Source organism: Rhyacophila brunnea, unplaced genomic scaffold (genome assembly GCF_057557595.1).
Source record: "Rhyacophila brunnea isolate RB1 unplaced genomic scaffold, BYU_Rbru_1.0 scaffold_18, whole genome shotgun sequence".
Classification (NCBI taxonomy): domain Eukaryota; kingdom Metazoa; phylum Arthropoda; class Insecta; order Trichoptera; family Rhyacophilidae; genus Rhyacophila; species Rhyacophila brunnea.
The window spans coordinates 13,123,045-13,140,924 of NW_028232837.1; the positions used below are offsets into that span (position 1 = coordinate 13,123,045).

Sequence of the window (17,880 nt, forward strand, 5' to 3'; positions counted from 1 at the left end):
TTTTAAGTACGTACTCATAAAAAAGCTGCTAATATACTTCAATACTAATTATTTTTAGTGACACGATGTGGTTCTAGGCAAGCTATTCGATGATATTTACTGTGTAAATTGTTAGTAACGATAATTTTTTTTCATGCGGGTCCTCATAATTTCAATTTTTTTTTTTTTTAACATATTGTGGACATTAAAAATTATAAGTTTAAGACGTTCACTACATGACATTTAGAAACAAAGATATATAAATATAACAGTATTACATAAAAAAAGAGATAGGTATATCAGTAGATAAATTAGATAGGCACAAGGAAGTATACCGGATGAGTTAAGCAGACCCTATTTTAAGAATTTATATAACAACATCCACCTTAACTCATTCTCACGTAGGTGGAATATATCAACACCCGAAGCAATTTCGTTGAACATAGTTATCGCTCTCCCAATTGGAATTATCATTGGCAGGTTGGTTCTGCACTTTGGGAGAATAAACAACTGATGGTCTCTATTTCCAAGATAGCCCAGAATGGCAGAGTTCTCATTTATACCTCGTTTAAGTCGAAAAAAATACGTAGCTAAATAAAGATTTCTTCTAAATTGCAGACTGCAGTATATAAGCATGCCTAAGAGAAAGTCAGTTGGATAAAGCCACGGATAGTATCCATACAACCTCAAGTAAAGGAGTCTCAAGAATCTCTTCTGTACCCTCTCCACCATAAGGCCATACTTCAACTGATGCGGTGCCCAAACAATAGACCCACTCACACCACATAATCAGTTAATGCCTCGGGTCTGAAAGTCCTTAAACCCGTCACTGATCACATCACATTTATGTTTTATGACCTTATTTATCGTAAATCAAAACATGATCCACCGAATAAGAAGCCAGTAACTTATGCATTGGACTACACAAAATCTTTACACGCCATTTTATAATAATAAAACATATCATGTCCGTTCGTAATTAGGTGTTAAAGTTCATTGATAGATTTCGCGGAACCAAGTTCTAGAAACGCCCCCTTACGTGGTTGCATCCCGCGGCTATCTTGCGTGAAAGTAGCTAACAATGTTTTTTGCTATACCTAAACCCTCTAATCCTAAACTATAGGTAGCTATAGTGAATGCCCTGGAGGAAGGATTGCAGGAGAAAGCTGACTTGGGGTGGGTGTATATATATGTGCATTACGTCGTATAAGAATATAATGTAATGTCGGGTTATATTTATATTATAATCAGAGCTGTTAGAACACCTATTTTTTTTAAAGATTTGGTTCCAATGGAAAAAACGAATGCTGTTCGGTTCAATTCCGGTTCTTAAAAAAGATACACATACTTACCTACGGACGAAGATACCATCAAATTGGGCTCCACTAAGTTGCTAGATCAAGTACACAAGATGGAAGAATCACGCATGACAAAAAAATTGACGTTCGGTAATCCAGAAGGTGTGATGAAGACTAGCAAGGCTATTCTAAAAAGGTAGTTAGCACGGTAACACGTTTTCGTTATTTTTATTGCTTCAAAATTACACGGTGATATCTCTCGGAGAAATTCCATAAAAAAGGCGGTTATCTACAATGATTGTTAACACAGTTAACACGTCTTTCTAAACGACATTTGACAGTTCGCAGTTAACGCGGCCATGGGGGGCCGTGTTATAAAAATATCACGCCTAACAGTTAACTTCCCGGGATAAATACGATATATTATCATATTTTTATTGCTTTTGGAGTTAAGTGATAATAACCTGGCTTGAGATTGAGGAATATTGTAGAGTTGGATTTAAAAACTGTAGACATATTATTATTGGAGGGAAGTGGGTTTTGGACAGATTGGGATGGAACTAAATGCTGGACCCATATAGGATTGTAGCGACAGAAAAAAAGAAAAAGATTTTAGACATACCTACGCCTTCTAATTTTTGAGATTTGTCCATTATTTTTTCCAATAAATATGATTTCCATAATAGTAAAACATTGCCAATTGTCTATCTATGCCTATACCATGCAGACTCGAAGCTGTTTTAATACTAATTGCCTTAAGTCGCCTCTACATTAAAACTGAGATTCAATTAAAAAGTTTTCGTCGCTCGCGAGTCTATTCTTCCATCTTATGTTTATGGCAATACTGGTGTGACACAAATTTATGTAAATTCTTTATTGCGTGATTTAATTTTCTGCTAACAAGTACGCGAATCAATATCCAAGATTGACAGCTGAGTTTTGGGCTACTTCTTCTTTTTCCAGGTCAGTCCGTCACGGCTGAGGACCGATGATCTGTCTAATTTTATATTACTTGTATAGGATGGTTTTATTTTTGTTTATAACATAGAAACGCTTTGGGCCCACGTTGGTCGCTAGTTATACTATTTATAAAATAGAAACACTTCCGGGTTTAGTATTTATTCCGAATTAACAGAGACTTAATCAATAAACACAGATAATATTTAAAACGGTACACGAAAATAGATTAACAAGATAAGATAAGACTCGCTCGACCAATTAACTAGATGAACTTGCAAAAGGATTAGTTTAGTTCAGGTAGGTATCACATTTGACAACTAGATACCACACTTATCACTAGACACGAATCTCGATAGTGTAAGGTGCTTAGTCTCAAAATAGAGGACCTGTATGATCAAAAGGGGCACAGCTAATCAGACTAAGCTGACTGGCTGTAAGACTGTGAGAGATATCAATCATTACGGAGTTAACATAGAGTTAAAGCCTAATCCGTCTACATAGTGCTTTCGGCGTCCAGTGAACGCCGCTATACATGTGTGAATGTCAGAGTACACAAAATTAATTGAAACTGGCTTAACCTACCGGGTGTCACAGCAGTTTTAAAACAGGATTAAATTTATTACTTTAGGTCAAAAAACCAAAGAACACAAATCGCGCTGACTGTCATAAAATATTGAATTAACGTTATGATTGCGTGACAAAATTTAATGCTGTAACTATTGAAAATAACATATTATTTTTCTTGTTTAAGATTATTCCATATTTTTCTCTCGAAAGCCGTACCTACCCTGTTATACCATGTTTTTATCATCTTCTACATGCCTACACTTTTTTGACTCATTTCAAAATCACGTTTTTTTTGTTTTCTATAAGAATGTTGTCTATTATCTATGGTCTGCAGGTTGAGTTCTGTTCAAAATATTATCTATGGATGTAATGTCGCAAGTAATTTTAACCTAAGCACACGTATAAACTGTTAAAATAATTACGAATACATTATAGTTGGCACTCTTCAACAGTGTCATTCTTCAGTGAATTTGCAGAGATGGTGATCGTTCAAAATATTTTGCAAAATGACGAAACCATAGACTAAATTTGTCGCCGCGACAGCGTGACAGTCGGCGACATGCACTTCAATTTGATCACAACTTTAGTCGCTCAGACGATGGCTGAATTTCAGGGTGGTTTCAATTTTCAGCAATGAGGGAATGAAAAGAAGAAGAGAAAAGAAAAACACTAGGAAAGTAGATCGCAACCTACTTGAAATTGGTCATGTCTAATGTACGAGTATATTATTGAAAAACGGTAAAAAAACAACAAAATAAAAACAAACACGATTAAATGGGTCAACAAATCACTTGGCAATACAGAGAGCAATAATAATTGGTAGTGCCAAACAACACTGTGGCAAATTTCTCTCGTATTAGGCAAAAAATTAATACAACATTGACTCGCCATTGCAACAAACAAAAACAATTTCTACAGCTAGTTCCCTGTCACAAACATTCGAGCAAATAAATATTCGCATTGGAAACAAATTTCGCTTCAAAAAACGTGAAAACGGATTCGCTGCCATGGTTATTATTATTGCAGACGCCGTTTATTAAGCTTTTCATTAATAGGATGATAGCAAAATGGCGTCCGTCTAAAAATGCAAACAGAGATAGATTTATGAGTCAAATAAAATGAATTTTTGCTGAAAGAATTGCATATGGACACGAGTGATTGATAGCTAGGGCAATGTAATAATTTTCATTCGTAGATGCATTTAAAAATGGATCTGTTTTTCATTATTATTCCAAGTGACGCATGTGCGACTAGGTAATTTGTTTGTTTTATAATTTATACAATGACAGGTTTCATTTTACGACATTATTAATACTTTGGACGCTGAAGACGCACCTGGCGTGTAATGACCAGGCGGCCGATCGATGTAATTAACGTGCATTTTAAAGCTGGTAATTAAAAAATCATTATCTAGTCAACAGCGAATGAGTTTTAATTGATCAGACTGGTTGTGATATTACGTTATAAATTATAAATGTGGAAAAGTTACTATACATACAATTATTTGAGAAGCACATTTATAATACTTCGGCATATTGTAAATTTAGTATGGGTTTTATGCTATAATACACTACATTTTGAAGCAGGGTTTTGAATATATGAAAATGAAACACACATTATAGACATGCAATATTTTGTGTTCCAACCTTCAAATACACCAATATTGAATGAGCGTAAGTGCATAAACCGAGCGCAGTTGTCAGAACGAAGAACAAGCTTATAATGACGTATTATTGATACTTGTTTAAGTTTATCCCATATTCTTCTACACTAGAGATCGGTTGCATGTTACTTACCCCACAACGGTTAGATTTTTCAGTTCCCATTAATTCTGTATTCCATGGTTTCAATTGTTCCATTATTAGTATTATTACTATTCTAAGAAGAAAAATCTTTCAATTTTTTAATGTTTATAGTGTTTGACAAAACATTTAAATCAAATTTATTGGTATGAAAATACTACCAACAATCGTCAGTCATATTGTTTTTCAATTTGTGTATGAATCAGAGTATGGACCTAATAGATTTAGCAAGTGGCTAACATCCATCTCTCGTAAAAACAAAATATGTTAATATATAACCACAAATTTGTGGAGGCCCGTATGATCTTAGTAGTAGATCGGACATGGAAACAATATTTTTTAATTGCGTACAAATAACTGATAGACAATAAATCCATTCGTCCATGTGGGAATCGATCTGTTGTTTTCCGTCAATTTTCCTTCGTACAAATGACAAGTAACATTGTATCGTGTGTTTGTATTGGACTGCGGCGAATTGAGAATGTATAATAAAATACTAACCGTGCTGTAAGCCAATGACTTATGTAGTATTTTGAGAACACCCGGTGCCCATCAGGCAAGTCAATGCCGGGCGTTTGTTGGTATAAAAATTGCTCAATTTGCAGGCGAAAGAACGTAACGTAAATAAGACGAAGCGAATATTTCTCTATATGCTATTTACACAATGAAAAATACCAAAGACCTAGAATCGTGCTGACTAAGTATATAGTCGTGTATTGAATGGGATTCACTGTCTCTTGTATATGACATTTTATGACAAACACAATCGTTAAGAAAATAAATTGTGGTTGATTTTATTTGGTAGAAATTAAGGTTGTTATTTTAGTATAAAACAGGGGTCGGTAACAGGCGGCCCAACCGTGTATTTTTACGGTTCATAAATGGTTGAAACGCGGCCTGTATTTTGAATTATTTTATTAATAAGCTCTATATTAAAAATCTACATCATTTTATAGATAGATCACTTCTTTTATTCAACGAATAATTTATTAAATTATTAACGAAATTTGGTAATGATATCATGTAAGAACTACTAGTTAAAATTTTTGTAATTAGGTAGGATGCCTGTAGTTTAATTAGAAAAGCACACTAACACGAATCCAGCGGTTAGAGGTTTAAGTCTCGTAGGGTGTCGTATTTTTTTCTAGCAGCTATATGCATGAAATATTTTCAATCATATAGTGATACCAAATATCATAATCCCTAAACCTCCCATCAAAAATCCTCCAATCGACAGAGTTGGGAATATAATGATAATATTATTGTAACTGTAAATGAATCAAGGCTAGGCCAGGATGCACAGCGAAACAAACAAAAAAAAGTACCGTTATCTGTTTCTGGGCGGACGAAGGAACTAAAGTAGGTACGGTCAGTCAGTAATCTACCCTTGAGCCTTGAACGTCGCCTCTAAATACGATTTTCCACCGCTTTGCGACAAAACGTGCGTTTACAAATGTTATTATTAATTAATTGTTACTTGTGAAGCGAAATATGCTTGCGTAATGTCCCTGAATCAGTATTTTTAGTAAGTGGAAAAGTGTAAATCAACACCTTACGTAACCCATACCCATCAATAGGTATTTCATTTTATTGGTTTAAACTTTGTATTTGCAGTTAGATGACAGACACAAAAAAAGCAATGCCTGTTTCCACTTACTGATTTTCGGTTGACGATATTAATTTGGTGTCTATATAATGTTTGATACCTTCGCGGTTGTTTTGTTATCGTAATAGATTCTTGGGTTTCCACCGCGTGTACTTCTTCCTTCGTCGAGATGAAACGTCGAAACACAAGTATCTACTACGATAATCTGGTGTCGATGTCCCCAGTATCTCATAAATACTATTACTGAACCCTGTTACGCTTCAGTGGATCCACTAATGGATCATAGAGCAAGCATAAAGTCGGACATATATATAAATTTTACACAAATTCCAAACAAAACTTCCAGGTTAAAAATGAATTTTGCATCATACTCCTATTTATTTTTATACGACGATTTAGGTTCCATTATTTTAGTAATTGGCGATCCCCCCAGTCACGATCCGTTGTTGGGGACGCCGTGGTTTATATAATTTAACAAATTAAAACAGGTTGTCAAAAACCTAACTCTATATGGGGACTAAGATATCGAATTAGTAGTTAACAGTTTATAAGCGAAGATAAAGCTTATTATTAATTTAATTTAAAAGTACGTAAATTTTTATCGTACTTCTTCCACTTTTATTTAATATCTGGACCGGTTTCATCCGCCTCAGAGGGAAATTTTCAGACATTTACATTTTCGGACATTGACAGTTAACACAATAAAAAAAAATTAAAGAAGAGAAATCTTCATATACTTGATAGGCACGATACGATTAGAATACATTCAATTATGATTGATACTTATGTTAGATGTCAAATAATGATAGCCATAAATAAGCACACCAGTGTGAGATTCGATAGATTTGGCAAAAAATAAAACAATAATTAGGGATGCCGAGCTAGAGAAAACGATGCAATATTGTTGATATACAGTCTATGATAGCAACCGTAAAAATATTACTGCCGAATTTCTGCCCACTAGAAAAAAATCATCTGCATAATATGTTCATGGTTAAATTGTTTCACTATAGTTGGTTAGTTACTTATTTCACCCATTTAAATCCAGAAAGTATCCCCAAACCATTTTTCTGCGTGCACGCTTGTGTACGTATATGATAATATTTGACGTGACTGTTATACTATATAATATTATACTATATGTCATATGGGTTTATTGAAATTGATGTCGGTTATTCTGACTGCCTTTTTCCAATGCTGTGTTGAAAAGCGATGTGGTCAGTGGATCTCCTTGTCTGATTCAAATCCCACCGACGTCAGACTTTGAATTCTAACATGACACTACACTTTGGCTAGGCTGAGAACTATCCATTGCCTATCTATTTCCAAAAATCACTCTTTGTCACTGATTTTTAAGACTAATATTAAGGCTATACTTCAGTTGAGGCATGGTCTAAAAAGATCGTGACTAGGCGATGCGCGGATTGTGCAAATTACGCAAGCCGAACGAAATATAATTTGTTATTAGTAATAATAATAGTATATTCATTGACATGTTTTCTTTTTCAAGTAAATGGATAACTTTTTTTAGTCATCTTTACACGATTTAAGAATATATTCCTCCGACGCCATCACAAAACAAATTGACGTGCTTACACCTCGACTGTCGGTCTCCGATTGGCATCGAGTGAAAAATTTCGTCCCATCTACTGTTGAAAATTATTTGCAATTTCACTTGTGTATGATCTTAACCAATGCGTAGAATGATACACCATTTATATCAACATTTTTGTATTGGCTCATTCTTTACCTACTACATCGTGTTAAATTAGATTTATAAAATTTCATATTATTGTAAAATTACATTTATTTGATTAGGCCCAATCGGTCAATCAAAATGAATTATAATACATTCTAAACCACAAAAAGTTTAACATTCGACTCTAAAAAGGCAAACGGATTTAACCAACAGGTTTTTTTCAAAATATGTTTAATTGGACAATATCTAACATTGTACACGGCTAAATTCCAGTGGCGAGGGGCATAGGTAGGCAGTTAAGATCCGATATAAATAGTGCACACTAAACTTTGTTTGACATACTTATTTGTTTTCATTGAACTAAGAATACAATTTGCAAATGGTGCTGGTTAGTTTTTAAAATTCAATTAAACCCTGCATAAACCAAACCATACTAATTAAGGTATGCTATGGGCAATCCTCAAAAATAATGCATACCTTTTCAGTCATAGTTATTTGTTTTCGTTGAATTAAACCAAACCATCATCGATAATAAATATTTTTCTATCTATAAAATATCTAAAATGATGAATGGTTTAATGGCATAATTTTAAATATTTTAAAGATAAACAAATATTTTTTGACTATATCTACAATGACTTGGATTAGGCAGGGTTTATATAGTTTTAGATCAATGAAAACAAATACGTTTGACTGACAAAGTTTACGGTGCACTATTTATGTCGGATCTTAACAGCCTACATCCACCCTTCGCCACTGCTAAATAGACATTGTGCCTAAAGAACGTAAGCTTTAAATATCGAACATTTCTTTTAGTGAAGTGGGAAAAGAATGTAGAATATTAATTTATATTGAAAAAATAAAACACCGAATTATTTATGCTTCAAAATTATGTTTATTACAATTACAACGTTTTTCTTAGAGCGGAATGCAGAAAAATTTGTCATAACTATAATTTCCTTAGCAGAAAACACTATGCAGAAACATTGTCCTTAGTTAAGATCATTTCTATTTAAAATAATACCATATTTAAAATTCTCTTTCCTATAGTTTAGGTAAATTATTTCATAATTATTAAACGATGACAAAAATATGACAACTGCATTTTATAAATTAATGCAATAACTATAAATACATATTAATATTTAATTATAATACTCTTATGTTTCCGTTATAAGTCATTATACGTGATTCCACAAGCACCGCAAGATATTTTTTTAACATGGTAACACTAGCGTCAAGTGTCATTGTACTAAAATAATATTCTGCAAGTACATGCCAAACGAATTAACACTATCAATATTCATATTGAGATACATTGTTAAATGAATTTGAGTGTATGGACTGTTTTATAGACATGCGAATTTATTTTGACAGCAGCTGTCAGTGGTAAATGGTAATACAGAAGGGGGCGTGTTCATAACAAAAGTAGTCTATGGTTAAGGATTCCTTAACTCTATACTCAGGATTGTCTATAGTTAAGTCATGCTTTTCGGCGACTTATCCTTAGGATCGAAATTTTAGATTGTGCATGCCGCTCTTAGGTTGTATTCTTATTTGTCCGGTGGTTGTTTTTCCGGTACAAATCTTGCAATCGATTTTTAACTAACTTCCCGACTAGCTAGACATTTGAAACTTTTAGAATATATCAGAATACGATGCCAATGCATTTTTTTAAAATACTTTTAGCCATCTTTAAGTAGAATTGATTTCATTTTCAGTTAATTCTGTTTTATATGAAAAGTTATTTTGATACCATTATTGGTTGCTAGGGGGTCCTAGCAACTAAATTATTAAATAATATAGACGTGCGTTACTATGGAAATCAATATGAAATGACATTTCATTATTCAGTATTTCTATCAAGTAGATTTTTTTTGATCGCTTAAGCTAGTCAAGTCAAGTTTATATGATTCAACAGAAAATTTAAAAACGTTGTATGTAAAAAGTTCTTTTTATCTTGTAATTATTTTATATTTTAACTTTGGACGAAAATCATAGAAAAAACGTTTTTGTGCCTGTTGTAAAATTCGATTTGTGTGGGTTAAGTCCTTTTGACTTTTAACAGTCGATATATTTCACAATATATTTTAAAATAAAACTGTGTAACATATTATTTTAATACAACACTAAACCTAGGCTGTTTGAAAACGAATCCTTACTTTATACACAAGCGAAGAGGCGAAATATTTTCCGGGCAGGCTGTGTAAATGACGGATAACTCGTGTTTTTGTTTCCAAGTCACGTCTCGGCAATTGTAGCGGGCCGATGATGGATGGTGTTTTTATCGCCGATCCGCCCCTGATCCCCATGCGAAGTCCTGCAGCCGGCCCTGTGCATTATGGGGCATCATCTCGGCGAATTATTTCGGCTCTCGGTGGAGATTGTTAGCATTAAATAATGCTGCCGTATAAACTACGACTGCACGGGGAATGTTTCCATGGACCCTCGAAGAGTTATGGCGTTGGACCAGTGGTATAAGTGGACTGTGTCACGGAGAGATTTATGACTCAAGAATATTGACTTATAATATAATGGGCACTGCATATAAAACATAAAAACCCTCTCGTTTTTCGATACTTCCCATACACATATGGCTTGAGAAGGTCCTTGAAATACTAAACGACCATACTATAGGCACTCATTTTAATCTATTTAAAAAATACATATTATTTATTAAAATGCAACAGATTTCTGTGGATATACGTTAAGATTCGGTATATATATTTTTTTTTTCAGCACAGTAATTATTCATTTTTACAACGTTTTTATTAGCTCGTATTCTTATTTGTCCGGTGGTTGTTTATCCAGTACAAATCTTGCAATCGATTTTTAACTAACTTCCCGACTAGCTAGACATTTGAAACTTTTAGAATATATCGGAACACGATGCCAATGCATTCTTTTAATACTTTTAGCCATCTTTAAGCAGAATTGAATTCATTTTCAGTTAATTCTGTTTTGTATGAAAAGTTATTTCGACACCATTATTGGTTGCTAGGGGTCTGGGGTCCTAGCAACTAAATTATTAATATACACGTGCGTTATTATGATAATAAAAATTTCATTTCAGTATTCTATATTTGTTTGTTTGTTTTTTATTTACTTCATATTAAGTACAAGTTTGAGCATATTGAGCATAATAATTGAACAGAAAATTTAAAAACGTTGTACATAAAAAGTTATTTTTATCTTGTATTAATTTTGATTTAATTAAAAATTACCAAATTTCATTCTTTTTTTTAAACAAATTTAATATCAGTCATAATTTCTGGCAATATAAACCCTTCAAACCAACCCGACTGTATCACATTCTGTCTTACGAGGCCCTACATTTGAGTGTGAAGCATCAGCATTTTTTAAATACTGGGGAATGTCTCAGCATATCTAGACTACTTTCGGCCGCTACGGCAGCTATTTATGGTAGGTTTGTATCCAAGTATTAGCACTTATTTTAGCCGTCTAAACAGCCAAAACTGTCTATATCGCTCTAAAATTTACCACAGCCAAAAGAGGTGCTGTTAAAACATAGCACTTATTGTAATAAGTGTAACTAACTTATTGTAATTGGTACAATAAGTACTAATATTTGGATACAAACCTACCCTAGATAGCTGCCGTAGCGGAAGAAAGTAGTTTTGTGTATAGAATAGATGCGCAGAAGCAGATAACCAATAGTGAAGTTACCACGCACTCAAATGGACGAAGAGCGAGTTTGAGTTTCTGAGTTTACGAAAACTTGTGAAATGACTAATGAAAATGTGGCAATGTCAAAAAGAAGCATGATGAACTAACAAACCCAAATGATTATAATTAATAAATATATAGTACAAAAAACTAAGCTCAAACAATACGGTTATACAAAACTGTGTGAAGAGTTCTTCATGTTCACAAACGTAATAACGCATTTATTTTGTGGCGACCAGGTCGGACGCGGCGGATGGGCACAACAGTTGGTTGAACCAATTTGAGCATCTCTTCCCTATCGGAGCACATTCTATGACAGTCCCAGAGGAAGTGGTTTGCACACTGTGGTTTTCCGCCTCATATGGACAAGTTAATGTAATAATTTCTGGCAATTCGCAGGTTTTGGCTTGCTCCAAAAAAGTTTTTTACATTTTGAACAATCCAACACCGACCCTTAACGATTGCTTTGGCATAGCCTTCTTAAATCCTCCGTAACACAGTCTACCCATATTACTTTCAGCCTATCTGGTCTTCTCTTGTCATCAAGATGAGCCAATGGGACAATATAACTCAGTGGCGAGAGGTGGAGGTAGGCTGTTGAGATTTTAAATAAATAGTGCACCCGAAACATTGTCTGTCATACTGATTTGATTTCAATGAACTGAAAATACAATTTTTTAATGGTGCTGACTAGTTTTTAAATTTAAATTAAGCCCTAAGAATACATATTAAAGAAACCATAATCGATAAAAAATATTCTTCTGTCTATAAAACATATAAAATTATGCGTAATTTAATGGCATAATTTTAGATATTTTATACAAAAATGAATATTATTTTACTATCATCTACGATGGCTTGGACAAGGCAGAGTATAATTGCATTTAAAAAACTAACACACTATTTCTACACATTGTAGTCTTTGTTCAATGAAAACAATTATGTTTAGTGTGCACTATTTATGTCAGATCTTAACGGCCTACCTCCACCCTTTGTCACTGATATAACTTATAGCTACTGTGAAGCGGAGAAAAATTGCATACTTCGGCCATATTTTCCGTAATTAGAAAATATGATTAGGATTTATGAATTAGGTAAAAGAAAATTCTCTTAGCTTTGCCGTCCAAGGTGTTGTGGATCTGATACGACTGGCCCAGGATATGGAGGTGTACTGCATGATGGAATATGACACCATAAGATAGAAGAGCATCAAAAATTTTGTGTTTATTCTTTTGGACCCATTTAGATATTATGTCGTATTATTTTTACGAATTATTAGGTTCTGTCCTACCTCATGAGACATGTTATTTTATCTCTCGACTCTTATTAAAGAAATATTGTGACATTTCAGACGGTCTTTTGATTTATTATAGTATAAATACAGGTTGTGGGGTTTAATAGATATATATATATATATATATATATATATATATATATATATATATAAATAATAATTAATTGCATTACTGTACATAATAATTGTTTAATTGAAAAATGATTTTTTCTTTTCAGATAATCCGCAGGGCGGGTACAGTTCATGCTTAATACAACGGACCTGACACTGACGATATGGTGAGTGTTATTTTTATTTATTATTATAAATGGTTATTTATTAGTGGAAGGTATTTCATAGTGGGATACGTTATCTATAAAAACATGAGGTCCATTTTTAGCTATATGTAATACACATAGATAATCCGGGATCGTAGAAAGTATTTTAAAATCTATTTATATTATTTGCATCATTATTGAGAATGATGATCAATGAATTGACAAACGTTGCAAACAATTTCCTGTCATCGTGTACTGACATTGTTGCTTCAGTTATTGTTGATTCAGTCGTTTTCTTGATAGTGTGCGCACGCCCTCACGATCTACTTCTTTATATCAGAGGTGTTTTAAAATTATGTGTGCCGAATTTGGATAATTTTGCAGTTTGTTTTATTTCTTTTTAATAGCTTCGTATAATATAATATCATGGTATCAATATTTCATGGTTATATATCAGTGGCGAAGACTCCATACTAGGCGATTATTTGAAGCCTACCTTCTTAAGAAAAATATTTTTTAATTGCATATTGACTTATTCATTTAATCATTTGATTATATTATATTCTATAAAATAATTTATTTTGCCAACGAGAGATGACGTATGTGTAGGAATGTATTACACAGATAATTACAAAACAATCTGCAAAGGTTTTAAAAAATATACCACAGCGCGCCATCTGTCTTGACGTAAATAAATATCGGATTATGTTTTAAATAATTCTCAAGTTTTTTCATATGGACTTTACGTCACGTAGCCCCACCCAGTCTATAGAATTGTATAAACTAAGGTAAGCTCCGATCGCAGAGCCTAAAACTAAATAATTAAAAATTAGATTGTTTCTATGGTGTTGAATCGAATATTAATAAATATAGACATAAAATTTATGTAATGATTTTTGATGTGTATAAATGTTTTGAAAAAAATACGTAATTTAAACAGCTGATTGCTTAATTTTATGCCGTCATTGAGTTTTCATTAAAAATTTCATTAAATTAGTGTATACATATTCATTAGAAGTAATATCGTATTATCTTCTTATTTTTCGTAAGTATACCTGACAAGTGTGTTCTTTTTATCAGATCTCCACAGCCTACCTCTTTCCAAAAGTCACCCTTCGCCACTGTTATATATTATTGTTGTTTGTCTCGATTGAAAATGTTGCGAATGACATAATTATTCACCAAGGGGTCTAGAGTTTTTATTTCGTTATAGACAGTTGTGTATAGCCAAACCTAAAAATAATAGCACCGTCATTATTATTTCACGATTTCACCGCAAGAGTTTCAAATCTCTCACGGCGTCACTGCCATAATCAATTATCGTTCAAATTTAAAGCTCTCGCAAAGATTTGGGTATGAATATCAAATTCAGTTTATGTCAAAATCGCAAGAAACTTCTGTATCATTAGTGTGGGCAAAATATATACTGTACGTTCGACTGTTAAATGAAGTGATAGCAGGTGTTTTTATAGCGATTATTGTGATTTTTATAATAACAATAGTTTACAAAGCACTTCACTAAAACATTCAAAATTCTAAAAAGACCACCATGTCTTGTAAAAGGTAAAAACATTTTTTGGTACTGTTCGGTTATCAGGAATACAGCGGAAAACACATTTTGAAAATAGCCGACAAACTGGATTATTTGTTAGGTTAACCAAACCAAACCTAACCTAACCTAAGCCAACCTAACCTAACAAAACTAACCTAAACTAACAAATAATCCAGTATATCGGGTATTTTCAAAATGTGTTTTCCGCTGTATTCCTGATAACCGAACAGTACCCATTTTTTCATTTAAAATATAATTGCGTTATAACAAAAATTTGGAGAGATCCTGACATCACTTAGGAATTGAGGTAATTAATACTTTGATTTAAATGCAAATTCCGATTAACAAAAAAGTAACGGAATTTAAAAATTGCTTCAGAGAGTATTGCACTTTTAATATTCATGTACGTACGTTACGGTACGTACTTACATTAATATTAAAAGTGACGCCATACAAAATTAATCATTTTTATAATAAGGCATTTTTCTTTATACGTACGTTCCGTGACAGATATATCGTGTAAAATAAAAATTCGACATTAATCATTTTTAAGTTATTAACATTTTTTTACCATGTCCAATTCTAATATCAAATGGGGCTCCACAAAGTGAAGGTTTTGTATTAACAGATTTTGTTTTTACGAGAAATGTATGTTGCCACTTGCTCAACCTATTAGATCCATACTCTGACTCATACACAAATTGAAAAACAATATGTGTACTTGCCAGACCCAGAATTCGAACCTGGGATCCACGACGTTATAGGCCAATGCTTAAGCCGTGCGGCCATCGTGGGCTTAAATTAACATTGCCCTGACAATAAAATACGGAAAATCTTAAAAGCATTGTAAAATAAGATGGTTAAATTAATAATAAAACAATATAGTACACACATTATAACCACATTCCATTATATTTTTTTACTTATAAAATTTAAAAAAAAAAAAACAACTCAGAATGGTCATACTGAAAAAGTGAATTTTTTGATAGTGTCACTTTTCATATTCGTGTACAGGTAGTTAACTTCGTCGGAATTAGATGGGATACACGTAGCTTGGTTGGTAGAACACATTGGCGCAAATTCTGCTGGCCGTCATTTAAAAAAAATCGTTTTAGTGACTCTAGACTTCAGATTTTTCGAAATTACGTATTTCCAATAAAAACTTATTAAATATTAATCCCGCTTTTGTTTTAGCGGGAACGAACCTATTAGTGAATAAGAGAATTAATCGCAGCAAAGTTTTATAGACATACCATATAGCTGATCCCCAATATGGCCGGCTCCTTCTTCTTCATCTTCCTCAGGTTATCGTTGGTGAGGAACATTGTTAAGATGTCAGCTCATCAGCTGGCAGAAACAAAACTTAACCATAATAAACTAATTGTCCACTCGCGGCGACACGGTATAATATACTTCACATTGTTATATTCACTTTTCGATTTAAATAAAGGGGTCACTATTAATTTTAACGTAGTTGGTAGCCTTGTTCATTGTGGCGGTCCAAGCTCAAAGCCCACTGACTAGATGACATTGACTACTATATTTTGTTTCTTCTAGGAAAGGAAATATATGCAGTTATTATCCCCTATTTTATCTAATTTTAGAAATCAACTTTTCATGGTGATATAAAATACATTATTAATACCATAAACATATATTCACCAGAATAACCATTGCGCTACAAAGAACTTTCTATAGTTTTTACAAGATGGTTTTATAGGACCTGGCCGAATATAAATTAGCAATACCCGATGCGCGTAAATGTATTGTTTATAATAAGGCATTTTTCTCAGCTGCTTTTTTCTTTGACTTAGCATCAAGTAGAGTAGTTTTTGTGCGAAAGTCCAGAAACTTCTATACTGTATAGTAAATACGAAGCATCCGTAAAGGCATCAAGAAAAAAACATTGTAAACGTGGTCATTTAAATTTAAGAATCATGTAGGAATTTAACTAGTAGATAGTTATGTCTAGTGGTATGACAGAAATCCGAATGACTTCAAAAGAGAGCTGATATAGAAAAAATGATAATAATATTTATTTAAAATGCACGAAACAAAAACACACACCTAACCAAGCAAATAAGAATCAAACATATATTTCATTGACTGATAAAAATAGTATGCAAGCGTAGTAGTAGCGATGCAATTTTTCAATCAATAAATAATATGCTATACAAACAGACACTTTCTTACGAGCATTTGTATTAACAACATCGCGTCACAATTTTTACGTAACTCATCGTTATTTCATAGTAAAATAGAATCAGCTTGTTTTACTACGACTATCATATTTATGTTATTTATTGTAATTTGATTCGCAGTCTTAGTTTATAGTGGATTCCATTTTTGTAATAGTATTTATATTTATGGGGTAACAAAATGGATATTTTTCTCAATCACACGTATCCTATCTGAGTCTTGTCATTTCAACCTCACATATTCTTACCCCATATGTATATATTATGCATGAAATATTTTCAAATTATATATGTTCAGAAGTGGGGAGGGGTGGAGGTAGGCTGTTAAGATTCGACATAAATACTGCACACTAAGCCTTGTCAGTCATAAAAAAATGTTTTCATTGAACTAATAATATAATTTGCAGATGGTGTTCGTTATTTTTTTTTAAATTCAATTAAACCCCACCAAAACCAAATCATAATAGTATAAAGATGCAATGGACGATCCAACAAAATAGTGCACAAGTCATATTTATTTGTTTTCGTTGAATTAATGATAAGTACATATTATTACAAATTAATTAAGCCCTGCCTAAACCAAACCATAATCGATAAAAATATTATTCTATTTATGAAATAACTAAAATTATGTATTATTGAATGGCATAGTTTTAAATATTTTGTAGATAAGCGAATATTTTTTGACTATTATCTACTATGGCTTGGTTTAGGCGGGGCTTAATTAAATTTTAAAAACTAACAAACACTATCTATACATTGTGGTTTTAGTTCAATGAAAATATATTTGATTGACAATGTTTAGTATGCAATATTAATGTTGGATCTTAACAGCCTACCTCCATCCTTCGCCACTGATGTTCAGTATATTATATAAGTATAATTTTACTGGCCTTTATGTACTGCTATTTTATTATTACCACGTTTTTCGTAGCTCGTATTCTTGTTTGTCCGGTGGTTGTTTATCCAGTACAAATCTTG

General features: G+C 32.8%; 1 protein-coding gene across 2 annotated transcripts in view; it reads left to right on the forward strand.

Annotated features, from left to right (window-relative positions):
• The window catches only part of LOC147073229 (CUB domain-containing protein 2-like), a 314,685-nt gene that overhangs the window by 43,286 nt on the left and 253,519 nt on the right, over window positions 1-17,880 (forward strand). For both annotated transcript variants that reach the window (XM_085945567.1, XM_085945568.1), the window contains exon 2: window positions 13,111-13,170. The gene's annotated coding sequence lies outside the window, so the exon portion shown is untranslated. The remainder of the gene's footprint in view (window positions 1-13,110; window positions 13,171-17,880) is intronic.